This window comes from Suricata suricatta, chromosome 8 (genome assembly GCF_006229205.1).
Source record: "Suricata suricatta isolate VVHF042 chromosome 8, meerkat_22Aug2017_6uvM2_HiC, whole genome shotgun sequence".
Classification (NCBI taxonomy): Eukaryota; Metazoa; Chordata; class Mammalia; order Carnivora; family Herpestidae; genus Suricata; species Suricata suricatta.
This window is the reverse complement of record NC_043707.1, coordinates 118207680-118215325: the sequence shown is the minus strand read 5'-3', so window position 1 is coordinate 118215325 and position 7646 is coordinate 118207680.

The following is a 7646-nucleotide window of genomic DNA, read 5'->3' as shown; positions in this document are numbered from 1 at the left end:
GCTGATTTTATCCTGAGCTACCTCAGAGGTTAGGGACCTCTAATACTACATCCTTCCTTTAATGAAATAACTCTTAGGGTCATTTATCCTAACAAGGAAAAGGGCTGGGTTTGGGAAGAGAGACTGGCTGCACTTAACTGCCTGGGGCAGTCTAATGAGCTTGGATTCATTCTTAGCAGGAAAGGGACATTGAAATCAGTTGATTTACTTTGGGCAAGTTATTAAGCCTCTGGGCCCATTTTTATCTTCATTATTGGTGACTATAAATAAGAGCTAATAATTTATTAAATGCTTAGAGTGTTCCAGGCACCACGTCAAGTATTTATATGCACAATTTCACTTAATCCTCCAATCCATTATACTCATTTTACAGATGAGGAAACAGAAGCTCAAGGATAAATAACTTGTGTAAGGCCGAGAAGAAGGAGCTGTCAGACTTCATCGTCCCTGCTTTTCACCTGTTCGTATCTCTTCACCATCACAAGTACTTTGAAAAAGGAAAGCATTGTGTTTGTGGGAGAGGTTTGTTTAGGGTGACAACCATATCCCGGTTTTCCTAAGCCTGAAAAGGTTTCTGGAATATTAGACTTTTAGTGCCCAAACCAGGAAGTCCCAGGCAAACCAAGATGAGTGTGTCGATGTCCGTTTGCGTTGAGACTCTCGGTCCAGAGCTGGCCTCTGAGGTTGCTTTTTCCCTGGCTTGTTGGTCTCTTAGGCCTCACCTTGTGGCTGGGGTTCCTTTATCTAGCATTTGCGGACTTGCTTCAATTCAGGCAGGAGAGAAGTTCGGGGTAGGGAGTGAGAGATTCATGTGGCAACCTGGGTCACTGTCTGAAAAGCCAGCACTAGGTTCCTAGGTAGTCACGCCCTCAACCCCCCAGACACAGGGCGTCTGTTTGGGAGCCTCAATTACACTAAAGCTCACAAGAACTAAAGCCAAATCCTCCATTCAAATCGTAGCTCGTCACTTGCAGTGTATTTTTCTGGGCCTGTTTACTCCTAAAAGGATAAAAATCTCTGTCCACTGAGTGGGCTCTGAGAGGCAAACAGAATGCATGTGAAATACCTAACACGGGGTCTCTACGTAATACTGCTCGACACTTCAGTTTCCTTCCTCCATTTCCCTGGTTTGTGTTTCTTACCAAAGTCCTGTCACCTGTCATGTCTGTCACATACAGCCTCCTCCCTCCTCCCATTACCACCTGCAGCCCTAGGGAGTCTCCTTTGAGAGCTCTGACCTAGTGCCTTGGCCCATCCACCCAGCTGGCCTGCATGTCAGTCACCTCCCCTGCAAGCAAAGAAGGGATGACATCAGCCTACGCCCCCCCCCCCGCCCCCCGCTTCGTCTGAAGCCTCTGAACTGTTTTGAGCCATAAATATTTTAGCTGGGCCTTTCTCTGGCTGTTGCCAGGGTGATGGACTCTCAGGGGACTGGGGTGGGAGTGCGGAGGCCGGGCTGGCAGCCTGGGGCCTAGCAGCAGAGCTGGCTCTGGAGGGGCGGGTACGAAGTCTGGCGAAGAGCCAGTGCTTGCTACAGCCGCTCCGAAGGCTGTGGCTCCGTCTGCCTGCCTTCCCTTCCCTGGGCCCTCTGAGCTGCTCCTACTGCTTCCAGGCCCAGCTCTGCCCTTGAAAGCTACACGGTCTTGAGTAAATTGCTAAGTGTCTCTGGGCCTTCATTTTAACATCAGTAACAGAGACGTCCCTACTTAACTCTGCAGGTTAAGTGGAGAAGACAAAAGGAGGTTTTATAAAACTCCTATGAAATATGAGCTTAGTTGTGATTAGAGAAGCAAGGCCCTATAGCCCTGTCTGATAGATCTAACAGCTGGAGTCCCAGGGCAGCGTGGATGCCACGCTGAAGACTGTCCCGGCACTGCCTCTCCACTTTCTCACACTGCAGCTGCAGCTCCTTTTCTAAGGCACCCAGGTCTAGCTGGACTACCTGGCCTGTGTGACGTGTTCCAAGAAGGAGTTGGGCCCAGTGACTTATGAGCAGAGTTGATGAAAGCTTTGTTTGCTTGAGATAATAGACATTCAGACACCCCCCCAACCCCCAGATGAGATCAGGCCCCTCAGCCTCTACCCCCTGTCCTAGAGATCTTCCATCTGACCAGCTGCTGAACTCTAGGTTGTTGATTGATCTTGTGATTGGCTAAAGAAGAAAAGAGAGCCAGCGGGGGTGTATCTGGATCCATGGCCCACTCATACCACTGAGAAGTTCTGGATAGGGTGCAGGATTCTACATCCCCTGCCCAACCCCGCCCACCACGACTTTCCTGTTGAGCACAGGCTCTGATTCCTTTGTGCAGAGCTCCCCCTGGTGGCAAAGGTATGCATTGCAGGAAAATAAGCTCTCAAAAGTGAGACTAAATGGCAGGCCACCTGAGAGGTGGAATCCTTTGCTTTATACCAAGGAGAGAAGGATCCTTGTCCTCCACTCCTAATGACAACCATTCCATTTCTTATATAGGATATCTCTCCCACATGTTTGCTTATGTTATTAATCATCACAATTCAATGACAAGAATCATTCTAATTTTACAGAAGAAACAGGCTTATAAAAATATAATCAACTCCAAACTCTTCCCCATATGTAGTATTCAAGAGCCTAACCTATTTTTCCAACTCCATCTTCAGTTACTCCCAAGCTGAAATGGACTTGCTCTTTTTTTTTTTAATGTTCTTTATTTTTGAGAGACAGAGAGAGACAGTGAGAACAGGGAGGGTCAAAGAGAGAGGGAGACACAGAATCTGAAGACAGGCTCCAGGCTTTGAGCTAGCTGTCAGCACAGAGCCCGACACGGGGCTCGAACCCACGAACCGTGAGAGCATGACCTGAGCTGAAGCTGGACGCTTAACCGACTAAGCCACCCAGGTGCCCCTGGACTTGCTCTTCTTGAACACAGCTTATTGCCTCTGGGCCTTTGCTCATGCTGTTCTCTGTATCTCATTGCACGCCCCACACCCACCCAAGTACATTACCTACCAAAATCCTATTCAGTTTTGAACACCTGAGCAAGAAACACAGTATTGTCAGGCGCCTGAGTGGCTCAGCCCGTTAAGCATCTGACTCTTATTTCAGCTCAGGTCATGATCTCAGGGTCATGGGACCAAGCCCTGCATCAGGCTCTGGGCTGAGCACGGAGCTTGCTTGAGATTCTCTCTCTCTCACCCTCTGCCCCTCTCCCCTACTCATGCTCACTCTCGCTCTCAAATAAATTCTAAAAGAAATACAGTATTTTCCAAAGTTCGCATTTATTATCTTTGTAATAAGTACTACAAGACAGAGGAAGGCAGATGTCTGGATGAGTACAGGTGCGTGAGTAGCCCTGAGATGCGGAATGTTGGATGGAGAGACCAACATATCCATGGAAGTAAGAATGGCTCAGAGAGTTAGAAGAACATGAAGACCCGTGGGTTCTCTTTCGGCGCTTGTAATAAAAATCAAATGTAAGTATTCTTGCTGGCAGAGGAGAAGCTGGGAGAGCTACCGGTGACATTTCTTCAAAGTCTTCAATCAAATTCACATTAGTTTTCTTTGTACTTCATAATAGATCTGTGTTATAATAATAGTAACTAATACTTAAATAGCACTTACTCTGCACCACGCACTGTTCTAAGAACTTTACACAGACTAACCTTCATTATAATCTCATTAGATAGGCACTAAGACTACCCTCATTTGACACTGAAAAAACTGAGGCACAGAGAGGTAAAGTAACTTTCTTAAGGTCATGCAGCTACTAAGTGGCAGAGCCAGGATTTGATTCTAAGACCGTGGCAGATAAGGTCTTCTGAATAACTACACTTTAAAAATACTGCCTCACATTTCTGTGAATACAACTGAATGCTCCAGAAAGCAGCATTGTGTTTTATCCTTTGGTTTGCACACCCCCACTGGGTACCACTGGAGGTCTGCATAATCCGGGTAGAAAACTACTGATCTAGAGGACAGAATTGCCAGTCATGGCCCCAAAATAACATGACCAAGGAAGAGATCCCAACTCTTGACATTCAGTGACACAGGACTGGCCTAGAGCCAGTGACATTTCCTCAAGAACCAAAACTCATGGAAGAGCCAATAGAGAACAAGTTAATTAGGAAATGAAGCTGCAAAGCAGGGAAGCAAGGGCTTCAAGGTCACAAAACAACTGAGACACGTGGCCATGGATCTGGAAAAAAAGAACCTAACCAACATCCTGCCATCGTATGATTCTTTCCCCCAGGGATCCTGTAGGAGGCAGATGTGAAAAGACTAGGACCCTAGATGTTTCTGCTAGATGCTGGGATCGAAGTGCACATTGTTGTGGATTATTTCAGTTGCAGTTGCCAGACACCAAACACAAACTAGCTTTTTATAATAGAAAAGTCCATAAAGGATTCAGGTATGGCTGGACCCAGGGGTTCAAATGATGCTATCAAGACAGGGTCAACTGATTTTTTTTTAATTTTTAATGTTTATTTATTTTTGAGAGGAAGAGAGACAGCATGTGAGCAAGAAGGGGCAGAGAAAGAGAGAGGCAGATACAGAATCCAGAGCAGGCTGCAGGGTCCCAGCTGTCAGCCCAGAGCCCAATGCGGGGCTTGAACCCATGAACTGCAAGATCATGACCTGAGCAAAAGTTGGATGCTTAACCAACTGAGCTACCCAGGCACCCCTCAACTGATTTTTTTTTTTTACTTGTCTGTGTTTCCTTCATTGCCTACGCTCTCCCTCCCTAAAAAATGGCAATGTAGCCAACACAACACCAAGTTCATATCCTATTTGCTTTGCCATCCCAAGTTGGGGGGAGGGGTGTAGAATTATTTCCCAGTTCTAAGAAAGGCCGTAAGATTGCATCTTATTTGGCCTGAGTAGGGTCACTAATCACCCCTGCTCCAAAAATGGTCACTGTAGCCTGGAGTGGCAGGATGGAATGCTTTGATTCCCCAGGCCAGGGTCATCTGCCCAAACTGGACCTGCAGAGTAAGGCAGCCCCACAAACCACATGGACTGAGAGAGTGGGACGCAGGGTAGTTCCGCAAGGGAACACCAAAGTGTTCTAAACAGAAGGAGGAATGGGTGTTAAGGCAGGAAAAATCAACAGACAACTGTTACAAGGTAGGCAGGAGACACACAATGGTTGCACACACAGCAGCCCATATGAGTGACCTTCCCCTCTTACACTGGTTTACTGGGTTGTATGAATACCCTCCAATCAATTAAGCAAACATTTACTGAGTATTTGCCATGTACAAGGTCGAGCGCCCTTCCACATAATAGATGGACAGCAAGACATGCTCCTGCCACCAGCCCCAGAAAGGCAATTACTGTTATGTTTCCTCCCATAGGAGCAAAGCAGACAAGCTCTTACTCCTCTCTCATCTTTCATGATGCCTTCTCTTGACTACCTCCCCTGTGAGACTTAGTTACCTCCCATCCACCTCTGAACTTGGTATATACTGCTATTGTTATCACACCGTGCCAGAATTTATTGATTCTTCTGTCTTTCCGAAGGATGAGCGGCACTTTTGTATCCCTAGGGCCCACCGTATAATAGATGTTCAAAAACATTTGTTGACCTGAGTTGAAATGAGTCCCCAGGAATGTCTCAGGTTCAGTCTTTTATGGACCATTCCTGAAAGCACTTAGCCACTGAGCTTCCCTTCCCAACTGGCTTTCCTTTTAAGAGCCAGTATGCCACTACCTGAATTCAACTGTAACTGATATATATTTGAATGCCTATTATGTGGGAGGTAGCTTAGGCTTTGGCAATTCAGAAATTAACAAGATACATTTCACATTCAGCACTCTAACAAGATCAGAACCAGCTCTACTACCAGAATTTCTTTGGCTGAAAAAAAGAAATCTCACTGGTTTCTATTCTACTTTGTGAGCTGGTCCTTTTCTCTCTCTTGGCCTCTTCTCCCACAGGGGAAGGCCTGACTTGGTGTAAAATTCGTAATTTAATAGATATACATGTGTTGAATTAAACCACATTTCCACTTGCCTAGCCTAAAAACCTTGGAGTAATAGGGGGCGCATGAGTGTCTCAGTCACCAACTTCTGCTCAGGTCATGATCTGGTTCATGGGGTTGGGCTCTGTGCTTACAGCTTGGAGCCTGGAGCCTGCTTTGGATTCTCTGTCTCTTTCTGCCCCTCCCCCACTCTCATTCTGTCTCTGTCCCTCTAAAAAACAAACAAACATTAACATAAATCAGTAAAAACACTGGAGTAATAGTCGATCTTCTCTTCCTTCCACACACCTATCCAATCTGTTTACAAATCCTGCTCACTTTACCTTCAAATCCAGAATCCATGTCTCACTCCCTCACTCAATCTGGTACAATCCATCAACATCACTTGCTAAAATCCTTGCCATATCTCTATCTCTTCTCCTTGTTTCCACCCTTGTGCCCCTATAGTCTATTCTCACACTGCAGCCAGAGTGATTCTTTAAAAATATAAGTTCAGGAGCGCCTGGATGGCTCAGTCAGTTAAGCATCCAACTCTTAATTTCAGCTCAGGTAATGATCTCACGGTTTTTGAGATTAAGCATCGTGTGGGGCTCTGTGCTGACAGCAAGGAGCCTGCTTGGGATTCTCTCTCTCCCTCTCTCTGCTTCTCCCCTACATGTGCATGCATGTGCCCTCATGCTCTCTCTCAAAATAAATACACTTAAAAAAATGCAAATGTAAGTTCAGGTCCTCCATCCTCTCCATCCCATTCAGGGTATGTAGGAGCCCTATAGGGTCCACTCCTTTTCATGTCGCACTCACATCTATTCCAACCAAGCCACACTGACCTTCTTGCTGGTTTTTTTTTTATTTTTAAAAAATTTTTTAAATTTATTTTTGAGAGACAGTGTGAGCAGGGGAGGGTCAGAGAGAGTGGTAGACACAGACCCCAAAGCAGGCTCCAGGCTCTCTGAGCTAACTGTCAGCACAGAGCCCGATACGGGGCTTGAACCCACGAACCATGAGATCATGACCTGAGCGGAAGCTGGACGTTTAACTGAGCCACCCAGGCGCCCCCTTTCTTCCTGTTTCTTAAACACACTAGGGGTGCCTGGGTGGCTCAGTCGGTTAAGCATCCCGCTTCGGTTCAGGTCAGATCTCACGGTTCGTGGGTTCGAGCCCCGCGTCGGGCTCTGTGCTGACAGCTAGCTCAGAGCCTGGAGCCTGTTTCGGATTCTGTGTCTCCCTCTCTCTCTGACCCTCCCCTGCTCCAGTTGTCTCTCTCTGTCTCTCAAAATAAATAAATAAATAAATAAATAAATAAATAAATAAATAAAAATAAAAAGCAATAAACACACTAGCTGGATTCATACCTGAGGGCCCATCCACTGATTTTTTTTTCCCCCTCTGCCTGGAATACCCCTTTTCTCTGGATATCTACATGACTGACTCACTCATTTCCTTCAAATGTTTGGTCAAAAGTTACCTTCTCAGTGAAGCCTACTCAGACTGTCCTGTTTAAAATGGCAACCTACCATCCCCCTTTCCTGTTTACCTCCACAACAATTGTTCCCTCCTAATATACTACAGAATTTACTAATTTTATGTCCATCTCTTCCTACTTAACTGTAAGTTCTGTAAACATCAAATATCTAATTATTTCAATTAATTGAATATTGATGTCTATTATGTGCCAAGCACTGTGCTAA